We start from the raw sequence: 15,530 nt of genomic DNA on the forward strand, positions 1-15,530 counted from the left end.
AAAAAAAAAAAAGAACTAAAACAAAAAAAGACTGGGGTCCTTGACAGGAAATGTACTCATTACCTTGCTCATGTAACTCTAACCCCTCTGTACAGTATTTTTACAAAAAACGTGTTTAAAAAAAAGACTGGGGGGCTGGGAAGGTGGCTCAGTGGTAGAGCGTTTGCCTTGCATGCATAAGGCCCTGGGTTCGATTCCTCAGCACCACATAAGCAAAAAGAAAAAAAAAGCCAGAAGTGGCGCTGTGGCTCAAGTGGTAGAGCACTAGCCTTGAGCTGAAGAACTGAGGGACAGCGCCCAGGCCCAGAGTTCAGGCCCTATGACTAGACCCCCCCCCAAAAAAAAAGACTGGGGTCTTGGTCAAGTAGTAGAATTCCTGCCTAGTAAGAATAAGACTCTGAGTCTAAACCATCAGCAACAATAACAAAACAAAGGAAAAATCAATGAACAAAAAGTTAAATCCTTTGTCCAATTTCTGGGCCAAAGCCAGTTCTGTTCCAAACTAGAAACGACAAAGAGAATCAGTCCCTAAGAAGGAAGGATGCTATATCAACAACCTCCCAAACTTAAAATTCCCTAGTCCCTCTCCAAAGACAGCTACCTGCTTAGTGCAGCAACCCGGGTGGCCTCGTGAGGACAGGGAGACCCACAGACATTGCACGGGTGAGGGCTGCTGAGCAGGGATCTGGACTGAAATGAGGACCCAGGGACCTGACATATCACCGAGGATGATTCAATCACGGTCTGACTGAATATGTGTGCAATTAAACAATGGAGTCCTGGGCTCCAGCTCAACTAGGTCCTCTAGTCCAAAGACCATATGGTACTTGAGTGTACAAATACAGTGGACCTACTTGGTAATTGGCAGAAATTTCACACAGGTGCTTTACTAATTAGCTAAAGGAAAGCTATCATGGGAGGTAGGCCTACAGACTTGTCTGGAACTGTCCCTTCACTCACAGTTACTGTTAAAGCCTTCCTCAAGCCCCATTTAATTCTCTTTTCTGGTCCCTTAAAAGGAAAACAAAACCAACAATTTTTAGAGAACGGCAGCAGACCTCCATGAATGAATCCCAGGAGAAAAAGAAGTGAATGCACCTTTCCTTAAATCTCTAGGAGCCAATGCAGTGTGCAAGATACACGACTTCCAGGCCTTCCATGCACAAGCCTCCAGTTTATGCCCATTTTATTTTTAAGCTGCCTGAAACAAGATGAGCACCAGGCAATGTGGGAAAGGCTGCTCTGGAAACAGGAGTGCCTAAAACAACTTGGAAGCCTCAATGACTACATGGGTAAAATCTAATCTGTTCAGCTGCTCAGAGGCATTAACATAAAAATGATGTACAAAACAAGCAAGAGAGAGCTCTATAACAAGTGTGCAGCAGAGACTACAGGGGCACCAACAGGCTCCACAGAGAGTCAACGAGGGTAGAGATGATGTCGCCCCTTCATTGCTGCTTTCAGTTCACCAAGGCAAATGCTGTCTGTGGCTGTAAACTCTGACATAGTTAATATCTTTGTTGTCTCCAGAATTATTAGTTTCTTCTTAAGAGGAAAATAATATGATTTTTCCAAGTTCATATCTAATAAATAGGAGTTATTTGGTAGAGAACTATCTCCCTCACAAATTTGATTGGTGCAAGTAAGGAAGAAGATACGTATTCAGAGATAAGACTACTGAAAAAAAAGATGATTACAGTCTGTAATGAAGCTCAAAATATAAGTGTGGAACAGGGCAATGGACAGTGACAGCAAGCCAGCATCAGCAGTTAACAGAGAACTTGAAGGGATGGGCAGCTGTTCCAGCCTTCACTGCGTGACAACCTCACAAACCTGCTCCCGTACACTGTACACTAACCTACTGTAATGACATAGTTTGTTATAAAAAGTGAATGTTTTGTTCAATCTCTCTCTTGAGAAGGCAAAAGGTTTCAAGTTCTAAGGATTATTTATTTGTAAATTCCAGATCAGAATATGATTTTTTTTTTGGGGGGGGAAGTATATGAACCTTTTTGTTCACCTAATGCTGTAACTGGAAGACCATTTTACTCATTATATAAATTCATATATAAATACTATGATATCAGTGCCCTAACTCTAAACAATTCAACTTTTAAAAAAACACTGAATCTTTCTACTAAAGTAAGTATATTAGCTCTTTTTAAAATTTTTTAATATAATATACCTAACAGTTAAGTTCATAAATCACAATCAAATTTTAACCTAGTTTATGAATTTTAATTTGGTTCATAACAGTTACTTTTATTCAGAAATATAAAAGTTTAAGTATAAAGTGATGAAATGATAAGAAACAAAAAGTAACTTTGAAATACTTACTTACAGACATGTTTAACCTTATATGCTGTACATAAAAAATTCTTATTTGGTAGCTTCATCCCAGAGTGAAAGAGCTTAGAACTAAAAACATAAATGTTGCTCCTCAATGCTGTCATATGATGTGATACTGTGCTCTGAACATGGGATTTTGAGCTCAGGTAAATTATTCTTTGTGGTCACATTCTTAGCACATTCAGCACAGTGAAAACAAGGGCTGTATCATCACTGCGGACTCACAATGTTTTAAATAGAAACCTGGAGGGGCCTGTGAAATGACATGGGAAGAAGAATGCTTCTGTTTCCCCATGAATGGCATCTGAAATCCTTCCCCTGGCAACAACTCACCTCTGACTATCAATGCAACATTGGGCAGAAAACTGGACTTTGGAATCCAGACTTCAAGCATTTTAGTAACTTTACAATCAGCCCTCACCTGAGGGAGGACAAAGAGGGATAGGCAGAAGATTCACACCTGCAAGTGTACCTACCCACTAGCTAGAAGATACAGGCAAAGCATGAGGACCAGGAGTTATCCTAGAATGCTCTCAGTTATCAGACTCAGCTCTTACGATTCTCCACCACAGCCTTCGATTTTGATTTGGCTTCTGACATGGTTTGCCTCTGGGGGTTGGAAGAGAAAATACTGGTAATATGGAACTCAGTACTTCATGATGCCAGAGCAGTTATTTGTGAGAGATTATCAAAGTACCACTGAGAGACTGTACCTTCTTCTAGTTATTATCACAGATGTATCTCTCATTATGAGCACTGAAATTAGTTTTATAGTTTCAGACAGCCAAACAGTGCTAGGGCTCTGTTGTTCTTATTTAATTATCTTCTCTAATTTGTCAGATAAGCTATAATCAAGAAGTAGAAAGCAGGTTCTGATGTCTATACAGTGCTTTTGCAGGAAATACTATACCTTCTCTCTATCCATACTACCCACAGCCAGCCTCAGTTTCTACCCCAAGGCCAGGATGCGCAACAGGATTATGTCATGTTCCCAATAACTTAAAACTGTTGTGAAAGACATTGATCCAGATGCACTGTACTCATAACCTCACACAGTGACTTGAAACCCCTTTGTACAACTACTTGAAGATAACAAAAAATGAAAATCTAGACCAACTAAATGAGTAGAGAGCTTTTTATAGGAATAGGAGAATGAATAAAAGAAAAAATAATAAATTGCTATTTGACTTAAAAATACCAGCACATCACTGCTTTACATTACATCCTACCATTCCTGTAAATGAAACACTTTATAGCACTACTTTAGTTTGGACATATTTTCCAATGGAGTTTCTGATCTTCTCACTCTAAATTAGACACCAGAGCTGAAGGAAGTTGAGAAAAAAATGTAATTGTGTGGGAATTAAAAATTATCAGTGAATTATTTCACTATGAATTTTTTTAAAAATAGCTGTTTTTTAAAAATAAATATTGGGCAATAGCATAGCAGGAACTCAGTTTCAATGGAGGCTAGCTAGGATTCACCCTGTAAATACTGTCTTAACCAAATTTCCTTTCCTTAAGAGGTGTTTTTCCCCCTATTAAAAGTAATTTCTCCTTGTGGTCCTCTTCTTGGAAGAGGAATGATGCCTCATTAGCTTTGAATATTAATAAGTGATCTCATTCATATTTTAAACTACTGTGAAAAATTCATTCAGAAAGCAAGAGTGATACACATGGCATCTGTGCTTTGAAAGATGAGTAGCACATTTTTGCTGCTATCTCTCAGATATTAATAAATTAAAACATAGCTGGGCTCCAGTGGCTCACACCTATAATCCTAGCTATGTTAGAGGCTGAGATTTGAAGATCAGTGGTTCAAAGCCAGCCCAAGCAAAAAAGTCCAGGAGATTTTAACCAATTATCCACCATCACCAAAAACAAAAGAAGCTGTAAGCAGAGCTGTGGTTAAAGTGGTAGTGTGCTTTCCTTGAGCAAAAAAGTTAAAAGAGAGTGCCCATTCTCAGATGTTCATAGTGGCACAGATTTAAGAACCCGAGCTATACAGTGAGATACTGTCACACACACACACACATATGCACACACACATGCACACATGCATATGTGTGTGCATACACATACACTTAGAGTCCTTTCTCCTAAAGCCCAAACAAATGAGTATATGAAAAAGAATTCCAAATAATTCCTCTAGTAGAGTCCAACACGAAGAGCTGGAGGACTGCGAGGTGGCTGTGATGGCCTGTGACAGTGCAGCAGTCTAGTTCCACAGACCACTGAGTGTGGTGAAGTGCTCTCCACAGCGCTGTCCACTGAAATTAAACATGTTAATGCATATGCATCCCACTCAGGAAGTTCATCTGATGTCTTTTCAGGAATAAGAAAGTAATATGGTTTTAAAATACAGGACGGTGTAAAAGCTAAGAACAGTAAAGAGAGCTGAGTGCTGGGGAAAAACAAGGAAGAATCAGGACACCACAGCCCATCAAGCCCCGTATTGGGGAGCACTTGCAGGTCTAGCTGCTAAAGATGAGCTGCCACACTAAGATGTGTCAAGATTTACCATGGCAGAGCCTGAGTCTAGGTTACGACAATCCTCTAAGCACTTAAAACTCAAATGAATATGGAGTGGATAATGAGATTTCTTTTCCTGTAAAATGGAAGTCCGATGAATGATGCTTGAAAGCCACTAGTCATTTTTATGAGCCCTTACAAAGTGATGGAAGATTTTTTTTGGTTTTTCTTCTTGGGTTTTGTTTTTCTACTTTCTTAGCAGAATGATTTTCTTTTTTATGTTCCCTAGAACATTCACTTCTTCTGCAGGAAACATCACCTTTATAAATGCAATGATTTTTTTTCCTTTTCTTCCTAAATAATAAAAATAAAAATAGTTTGATACAAATTCACAGATATTTGTTACTGATTTTTTGTTCTCTAATAAAAATGAAATCTGCAAAACAAAGTTTATAGCTCTTAAAGTATATACATATGTGGTAATGAATTGGTTACAGCTTATAAAAAGTCAAAGTACAGAGGCATATGCAATGATATATAGGGAGAATAGCTCATTTGTATGAAAAAAAATAATCATTGTAGAAATAACAGTGTGAGACAAACCTAGAATTAATGATCTTTGTGAATTACAAAAAGATGAAAAGGTAAAATAATAAAGAAGAAATGCTTAACGCAAATATTTTCTGTTGTTTGCAAGCCCCGTTGTCAAGGATTAACTTTTGATGAGCTAGATGGGAAATGTCATATTTTCATATAAAATTCAGTACGATTTTGTTTTTATTAATAATAATCCTGATCAATGTCATATGTGAAAATAGAATTAGGTAAATTAAGGTGATGGGTGGGGTGGGGAGAGAGGAGGAGAATGTTGAAAGAGGTAATATTGATCAAGATGCCTTGTATTCATAAACTGACATGTTGAATTGAAATTCCTTTGTACAACTAAGTAAGGAAGGTGGCTCAGTGGTAGAGCGGTAGAGCGCTTGCCTTGCATGCATGATGCCCTGGGTTTGATTCCTTAGCACCACATAAACAGGAAAAAAAAAGCTGGAAGTGGCGCTGTGGCTCAAGTGGTAGAGCGCTAGCCTTGAGCTGAAGAGCTGAGGGACAGCGCTCAGGCCCAGAGTTCAGGCCCCACGACCGGACCCCCCCCCCCCCCTCAAAAAAAGCCCAACAATCCACGGGAAAATTTCTTCCTGGTAAAAATAACACACATTTATACTTGATTTTCTTTTTGAGAAAGAACATAGTATTTGATATTTAAAACATAGTATTTGATATTTAAAGCTTACCACATCAACACATGATAGTTTGGAATCCAAACTGCTTTCATATTTAAGGTGTATGTCATCTTGTGTTGCTTCATAGACTCTTATAAAGGAAGACCATGCGGTCTTCACCCTGAGTTTGGTCTACAACCAATAGGCTGCGTGTCTACCGTGGAAAGCAGCTGTAACTGTTTTGTTTTCCTCAGGAATCGGTAATGAGGAGGGCTGAGCAGGCCCCACACAGTTGTAATGCCTGGTACTGACCATTTCTGCATGGTTTGGAGCTGTAACTAGTTAGGCATCACAAAGAAGTAATCCATGGGATCACTAGTACTCTTCAGTATCAGCCACTATCAAAACTTTCACATTATTGTAGAGGGTAGCTGCTTCCTCATTTGGTAATTAAACACATACGCATGTGCACACGCACACACACTTCAATTTGAAGTTCCTATTCATAAACACTTTGCATGCTTAACTGATAAATGTCTCTAACAGCCATTTTCCAAGTGAGAGTCTATGGATAAACTCATTCTTTAGACTCATAAATATGACATTTTTAGTGTATATACACATTTACTAAATGTATATGTAGATGAAGAAAATGTTCACAGATTTCAGGTCCATTTTCAAATGGGCCCATGACTCCCAACAAGTTAAGGAGCTCATTTGAATTATGAAATCACTCACATGCCCTAAGAGGTAATATCTAATTGCTTCTTTCTTTACCTTCATCGGCTATCCTATCACTTTTCTCCCAGAAATCTGGCTTTCCACAGTTTTCCCAGGTAAAGTGATATCATTTTTCTCCCAGAAATCTGGCTTTCCACAGTTTTCCCAGGTAAAGTGATATCATTTTTCTCCCAGAAATCTGGCTTTCCACAGTTTTCCCAGGTAAAGTGATACCATTTTTCTCCCAGAAATCTGGCTTTCCACAGTTTTCCGGGTAAAGTGTAGTTTCCTTACTGCGCACCTTTGATCAGGTTGCCCCTTGGGGTCTTTTGACCATTTCACTCTTAGCAAACCTCACTCATCTGCCAATATGGGAGGGCAGCTAAGAACCGAGCCTCCAAGAGCCCTGCCCAGGCTTTTCTGCAGTATGTTATATACTGCTTTCTGGGCTCGCATAATATTCTGTACATATTTTTGACTACTGAAGTTATCTTATTCTATAACACTGATCTATTTGGCGATGAGATGTTAGTTCTTTTAGTACAATGTATTTATCCCCATTCTATCAAGATGCCTGGTTAAGATAAGCTTGCCAGAGTAAGTTGGTTGAACTGGTGGCTTTAATGTGGCCTTGTCTGTGGTCATTTGGGTAAATGCCCAGAAGTGGGATTGCTGGGTCACAGGGGAGTTCTGTGTGTAGTCCTTTGAGGAGCCTCCATACTGCTTTCCAGAGTGGTTGAACAAGTTTACACCAGCACAATTATGTTTATCGTAGCATTAGTCACCATAGCTAAGATATGGAACCAATCTAGATGCCACCTCAGTACATGAATGGATCAAGCAAATGTGGTATATGTATGTATGCACACACACACACACACACACACACACACACACACACACACACACACACCACACACACACACTGGAATTCTATGTCTCTATCAGAAAGAAAGTCACTGTCTCATTTGTAAGGAAATGGAAGGACTTGGAAAAAAATCATATTAAATGAAGTAAGCCAGACTCAAAGAAATATATGTCCCATGGTCTCCCTTATTTGTAATAATTAGTATACATCTAGGATACTTTTAGCAGATGAGCAGATTAGCTCAATAGCTATGTACATATGTCCATATAAGATGATGCTAAGCAAAATGAACTCCAAGACATGGACACAAGAGTTTTACTTTGTTGTTGTTTTTAATGTACTATGTGATTTCTTTTTTCTTTTGTGTTTTTACCCCCTATGGTTATCCCTTGTTGTCACTGTATTTGATTTTGGTACCCTGGTATTGTATATATGTTTATCTAAACTAGGGAAGGAAAGGGGAACAACAAAATGGTGAGACAAAGGACAAGGGGGGAACCTATGCAACAGCGATATTCACAAGACAATTATGTTGGAAATGAGCTGTACAACTTGAGAGGGGGGTTGGAGGTAAGGGAAAGAGGGAGAAATGTGAGGGAAAGGGTAATAAGTTAGACAAAAATGTAATCACTACTTTACTTATGTAACTTTAACTCCTCTGTACATCACCTTGACAATAAAATTTAAAAGAATAAAAAAAATTGGCTGAGTATATACATGAAAAAATTGCTCATCATCCTTTATTTTTCAAAAGGCTTTCTATGATCCTGAAATACTGTGTATTGGAAAATGTTCTCTGAACAAAATATAAAGGTCTATTCACAGATTTTCAATTATTATTTTCAAAATTTCAAAGATTTCCCACTTGTTAATGGGCAGCATCACTCAAGAGAAAAATCAATCCTTCTCCACTCTCCCGTGAGCAACGTTTTTGTACATTAAACTTGCCTGATAAAATAAGACCAATGTTCTACACTCGGTGCCTTTTACCTTGAGGGTTCCTAGTAAGGGTAAATTGGCTTCCTGACATAAGACAATTGGAAAGGCCAACATATATACAATGAATCACTTTGGAATCTTCTATCATCAATGCCCTTTTCCAGGAAGGATACAATCTGAGGTGTCATCACCACTTTCTGGGCTATAATGGAGAACACTCTTCCCCTTTGATGAGAAAACTGTGCACATCCATTCATTTCCTCCCATTCAGACTCTTAACTTACATGCTACATAAAGTAGCAGGAAAACCTGCTACTTTATAGGAGCATTATGTATTTTTATTGGTTATGTTTGCGTGGGGCTTGAACTCTGGGCCTGGGCACTGTCCCTCAGCTCTTCAGCTCAAGGCTAGCACTCTAGCACTTGAGCCACAGCGCCACTTCAGGTTTTCTGGTGGTTTATTGGAGATAGGAGTTTCATGGACTTTCCTGCCTGGGCTGGCTTTGAACCGCAATCCTCAGATCTCAGCCTCCTTAGTAGCTAGAATTACAGGCATGAGCCACCGGCGCCCGGCAACACTTACATATCTTAAATGTTTCTTTTTCTACAAAAGTGGCATCATACTAAACTCATGAATCATGCTACTGGACCCAGAACTGTGGCAGGGTGAATGGCAAAGGGCGCTGTCCCTGAGCTTTTGTTCCTAAGTCTAGTGCTCTACCATTTTGACCCACAGCTCCATTTCTGGCCTTTTGGTAGCTAAGCAGAGGTAAGAGTCTCACAGACTTTCCTGCCAGGGCTGGCTTTGAACCACAATCCTCAGATTTCAGCCTCCTGAGTAGTGAGGGTTACAGGCATGAGCCACTGGCTCCTGGCTGAAATACATTTTTTGATGACTTTGTTTTTTAAATTGTAAAGGTGATGTGCGGAGGCACCATAGTTACATAAGCCAGGTAATGAGTACATTTCTTTTTGAAAAGTGTCATTTCTTCCCTTGTTTTCTCCCAGTATTTTTTCCTTTGTACCTGCTTCCTCCCATAGCTTGTATAGTTCATTTTCAACAATGTCTAGTTAGTATCACTAAAACACATTTTTAACATACCCAGAATCTAAACCATTTACCATGACACTTCACAAGGTACACAAGGATAAAGTAGAATATACATAAATACATCCATACAACCAAGTACCCACAGTAAAAGAACCAGGATACTCCCCATCACCAAACAAAGAATGATCTCAAAAATATCTTATTAAATGAGAAAATGAAAGAAATGACAGATGATTAATTATTATTTATTAATTCTTCCAACACAAATTGGAGAGCAAGCCTGAGGAGTTATATGTAGCTATACAGGACTATGATTTGGAGAATCCCTAGACTATGAATTGATTTGCCATGTACTCAGAATGTTACTCTATGCAGAGTTCTCTCATCTGAGAAACAGAAAAAAAGAGGCATAGAGTCTACTGGTTTAAAAAGGGCTGCTAGGAAAATCGAGTGAGACAATAATGAAGCTGCTTCATAAACTGAGTACTGTATAAAACCTAAAGCCATTGCTGCCTTTGGAAACTTCCCAGCCTCTCAGATCCAGAGGCTATTTTAGAAATGATGCATGGCAGTCAAGAGATTTTGGTAATCTGAAATATTAAACTCAGTATGTCATCAACACCCAGATGATCCTATCTACTTAGGCCATTTCCCAATGTGCTCTGGGAGATAGGGTGGAAATGGGAACATCTTTAATCCTATCCTATGCCAATCAATTTCTTTCTCTTATTTCCATGTGTGATAAGTGCAGGCTTTGGTATATATTTATTATTTAGGTCTAGACCGACCCCCCAGCTTGCTTCATGAATGTGTAGCATCTTTACAAACTTCATGGTTACACTATTCTGTAGACATCTGCATTGAACACCACAATTCTCATAATGACCTAGTCATGAAGAACTAAGTGGGATTTTGGAAAGACATAAAGGATACTAGTTTTCAAAGGAAGTAATATCCAACCTCTACAGACCTGAAGTATAGGTCTCAGCATATTTTCTCAGCAAAATTGGAAGACATGTGGTTCTTGGGGGATGGGTATGTACTTGCATGTTACATGTGTGTGCTCGGTGGGGGGAGGGGAATGAGGCATAGTGCACCATTCCCTGGAGAGGTTCCACAAATGCAGGGTGAATGCAGAGTTTGGATTAATGTGTTTAATTCCTTCCACACCCCAGTTTAGCATTATTTGTATAAAACTTTCCCATTTTCTTCATTTTAATTTTTTTTGGAACAGCTGAGATCAAAATGCCCCTAACTTCAGGATGAAAAACTCTTAATTGGCTGAGGAGCAGTACATCCCAGCGCAAAGTGTGTGAGGCTCTCTGTATGAACTTTTTCTTGTGCCAATCTCCTTCCCAGAGGCTCATTTCATATCCCTGCTGGTAGCACTCAATTCACTTCACAGTTCATTGGTACTGCATTGGCAACCTTTTGTTTTCAATCAGTGCAAGATGCCGAAGGAATGCTCAATTGAACTAAGTATACGCGACACAGTGTACTTGTGACCTTGCCAAGGAGGATGGGGGGAGGGGTGTTTAAGGAAAAGATGACATCCCAGATCCAATATTCCATTACGCTACCCAGAACTGGATTATGATAAATTATGATGACAGAGCTCAGGCACATGCTAATGCCACCTTTTCTCCAGTCTCACCTGAACAAATGGATGACATCAAGTCTCCAAAACCGATTCCCTGTCACTGATGGTTGACAATAAAAGGCCAATGTTCAAGTGAGTTTTTAAAACAGTCTCCATGGAGATTAAATTTCATAATTCTTTTCTTACTGCTGTGGAATCACTGAAGGCTCATGTAGTTTTTTTTTTTTTTTTTGCTGATGGGTCTCTTTCTATAAATCTGTTAGAGAAAGAATCTGCAAGGTCAGAGAACATGTGTGCGGTATGGCTGAGGGGTAGGCAGTGGAGCTATGTTCACTCTTTCCCCCAGCACACACTGCATGTTATGGCTGCTTTAAAGCTGATCATCACCTAAATGTCTCTGTGAAGCTCATCGTGAAATATCTCTAAGGTCTCGGCACCATTTACACTGTTGGTTCTTTGCTAATATATAATTTGCACGAGAGATTATAAAAGGCCAAGCAACAGCAATTATAAGAACAACAAAGAGGAGAAGAATAAAATAATAATGATTATGCCAAAGAAAGAAATTAAAATTGGGAAACAGCATGATCACTTATAAATTCTCTAGAATAGGAACCTTCTGAGATCCACTCCTAATCACACTGAGAATATGACCTCTGATACACAGAGGGAATTTTATTGAACGTGTGTGTGTGTGTGTGTGTGTGTGTGTGTGTGTGACACAGACCAGAAGTCTTAGTCCTCTGCAGAAACCCTTTTAAATGCCAAATTAATGTTATGAATATTCAGCTTCTATCTATCAGACTCAACATTTTTATCATATTAATTCTCAGAATTACAAATGAATACTGCATAAGATGTCAACACTTTATACAGTTAGTAATTAATCTACCCAGGAGAAAAATAAGCAGTTGTAAAACAGAACCAAGACCAGAAGGAAGACATATTCACCACCAATTTGGAAATGTGTTCCAGTGAGAAGAAGAGGACAGAAGTCTAGTCTGTAACAACATTTCCCTTCGTCAGACCCTGGGCTTCCGGCTAGGATTCCCCACAGCTTTAGGACAATGTAAAAGACATGCCTTGTTAACTCCTGGACGTCTCATTTCTTGGTCATAAATCCTATTAACTTGTATTACAAACTGCCATAAAACTTGGAGATAAAAGATAATTTATGCTCCGTGTACAGAAGCTAATACTTCTGTCCTCTTGAGAAAGCACAGGACCAGAAAATGAGAAAGTGTGTATGTGAGACTCAGAGCCTTCGGAGGTCTGCAGGGGCAGCACGAGCAACAAGGCTCAGCGCAGCGACTCTTCAGCACAAACAGCCTGGCCACGGCTGTCAGCCATGCTTTATGTCAGAAGTGCCTCTCACCTGTTGCATAATGGCTCCTTCTCAGAAGTGGTGATGGTATCTTAGTACAAGTACAAGAAAGCAGTCTTGAAAGCAGAACAGGGATGTTGACTGTTAAGGAAGAGCCAGGATGCAGCTTCTTTTTAATTTCCCATTGTAAACTGGTGAGTTGGTTATTTTCTTTAAAACAAATGCTGTCTATGAACGTTTTCCCTCATAATGACATTTGGATCTACAGGAATGGAAATATGCTGAAACGTAGAAAAGCCTATATATATATCTATATATGTGTGTGTGTATATATGTTTTTAAAATTTCAACTCTATTCTTAAATAACGGAAATGCACTATGCTGAAATATAGTATAAACATGAAACAGTATAGAGCATAAAAATGGAAATATGCTGAAATATAGTATAAAACCTATATATATATATATGTATATGTGTTTTTATAATTTGAGCCATATGACTTCCAGTGAAATTGTTACCAGAAATACAGCTTAGACCAAAAAGACTAAAATAACTAATCAATGCATGATGATTACTTATTTATACAAGCTAGTCACAGAAGAGTCTTGCACGTAGATTCTGAGAAACAAACACTGGCCATCATAGAAAACTCTAAGATGATGAAAGGGTATGGAGAGTTGGCAAAAAGATCAGGAGAGTATAGCTTATATCCAACATCTAGGACTGTCCTGATCAACTAGCATCAGTATTACAAACATACAACTAGAGCTCTTATAAGTTACAAATTAAAAATTTATACAACAGTTCCCATAAGATGGCTTGTTCCTTCTGTTTATATCTTACTTTCAGACAATCAGTGATTATAAAGAAAATTGTAAAAGACATTCTTTACAAACCTAACACTCAGGATAATCATAATTTTTTGAGATGAACAATAGCAAAGCTTCATGGTGATCTTATTTAATCAGCTTATATTATAGAAATTATTACACTTTTAAATTTTGTTGTAATTCAGGAGAACTCCGAATCGTTTTTTAAATTGGGAGAAGGGATAGATGAGTGAAGAGAAGAATGGTGGGTGAATACCATCATAATATTCAATGTACTTGTATGAAAGTAGAATTAGGTCACTTGAAGGGAAGGTGAAGATGGGCTAGAAGGGGGAGAATGATGGGAGAAATGACATTGATCAAGATGATTTAAACTCACAAATTGACATGTAAAACAGAAACTCCTTTGTACTTAAAGATAATAAAAATAAATTAAGACTGAAACTATAGTAGCATAGTACATCCAAGATTCATGTTCTTTGAAAATGTTTTTGAGAGTAGAACTATATATGTATAACACACACAGACACACACAGACACACACAGACACACAGACACACACACACACACACCAACTCGCCATGACGTTACACATTGGTCATGGATAATTACTGGCCTATGGGCTGTGACTTGTTTTAAGAGCTTGTCATTTGTAATTTAGCCCATTAACCCCATGATGGAGAAGACGTACTGTAATAGAAAAAGAGTTGAGTCAAACTCCATGACAGTGTAACTATTGTATAGTATCTGCTATGCTTTTTACACATCATTGTTATAAAGCTGAAGTAACATCTTTCTGGTAGATGTACATGTATCTTTTGACTCAGCAGTGAGATGTGAATATTAATTTAGAAAAACATTCAAAAAATTTAAGTCATTATTTGTTGAAGCATGCCTGACTTTTTCTTGAGGCTACTCCACAGTATTTTAAACTGGCTTCATTTTGAATCAATTAAGCTTCTAATCCCAAGCAACAATAACCCTCCGTGTCTTCTGCATTATCCATGCCGGGTATCCTCCTTCACTCTAGTGCTCACAGAACATATAATATGTTATATAAAGTTATATCGAAAAAATACAAAACCCCAAACAGTATGCCCTTTAATGGCTTATATTCTATTTCTAGGATGCAGAATCACTTCTGTGAAATAATATTAGTATGGTTTTAAAGCCATTTTAGAATTAGCTTTATTTCAAATTATACAAGTAACAGTGCTTAGGTTCATCATATGTTATATGAAACCCATTCATACTGTAATCCTCTAAATACAATTAATCTGGCTTTTATACATGCATTACTGTCTTTCTTATCCCACTAAAAGTGGGATTATTTTTAAAAAGGGGTAGAGCTAGTGTCTCTCCAGAAAGAAGACCTCTATAGAACATCACAGCAAAGAGGCAAAGGCTATATATATAGTGTCAGCCTGATGGCAAGAGGTGGTGAGAGGTAAGATAAGAGGTAAGAGGGTGTGATCTTACGTGAACTTCTGCCCCACACTATCTTCTCAAATACCTCGCCAAGTGATTTTTTTAATGCTTTTAACTTATCTTTGAGTAGCTGAACAAAGGGGTCTCAAGTCAATCTGTCAGTGTATGCGTATAATGCATCTTGATCAATGTCATCCCTCCCATCATTCTCTATTTTTCTTAACCCTATCCATTCCTCAAGTGAACCTGGCTCTATTTTTCACATATATACATGGATACTGTTTTACTGTATTTGCCCACCCTTCCTCTCTCCATGTGTCTGCTCCCCTAGCCTTAATCTCAGTCTCTATCTCAGGAAACATGTTTCAGCTTCCTGGTATTCATTTTATTAAACTGTACATTAATTGCTTAAAGAAGCTGTACCACTGGAATCCTCCCCTGAACATACCATACTTTAGAGAATTTGTTAATAAGTGCATATGGCTGTGTATATGTTTTCTTATATTTATAATTAGGAATAGCTTCTACATATAAGAGAAAATGTGTCATTTATTTCTCTGAGCCTGATTCACTTCACATAATTTTTCCCAAGTCTATTCATTTCCTTCCAAATAACAAAATATTATTTTTTCCTGATGGATAAATGAAATTCCATGTATAGATGCCCTACAATGGATAAGCAGATCAAGAAAATATGAGTTAAATACATATGTATTTTAAATGTTATA

General features: G+C 38.2%; 1 protein-coding gene across 1 annotated transcript in view; it reads right to left on the reverse strand.

The window, feature by feature from the left end:
• Tpk1 (thiamin pyrophosphokinase 1) overlaps positions 1-15,530 on the reverse strand; it is a 249,457-nt gene that overhangs the window by 74,418 nt on the left and 159,509 nt on the right. The window lies entirely within an intron of this gene.

The sequence above is a fragment of the Dipodomys ordii genome, unplaced genomic scaffold (genome assembly GCF_000151885.1).
Source record: "Dipodomys ordii isolate 6190 unplaced genomic scaffold, Dord_2.0 Scaffold56, whole genome shotgun sequence".
In the NCBI taxonomy this organism is placed as follows: domain Eukaryota; kingdom Metazoa; phylum Chordata; class Mammalia; order Rodentia; family Heteromyidae; genus Dipodomys; species Dipodomys ordii.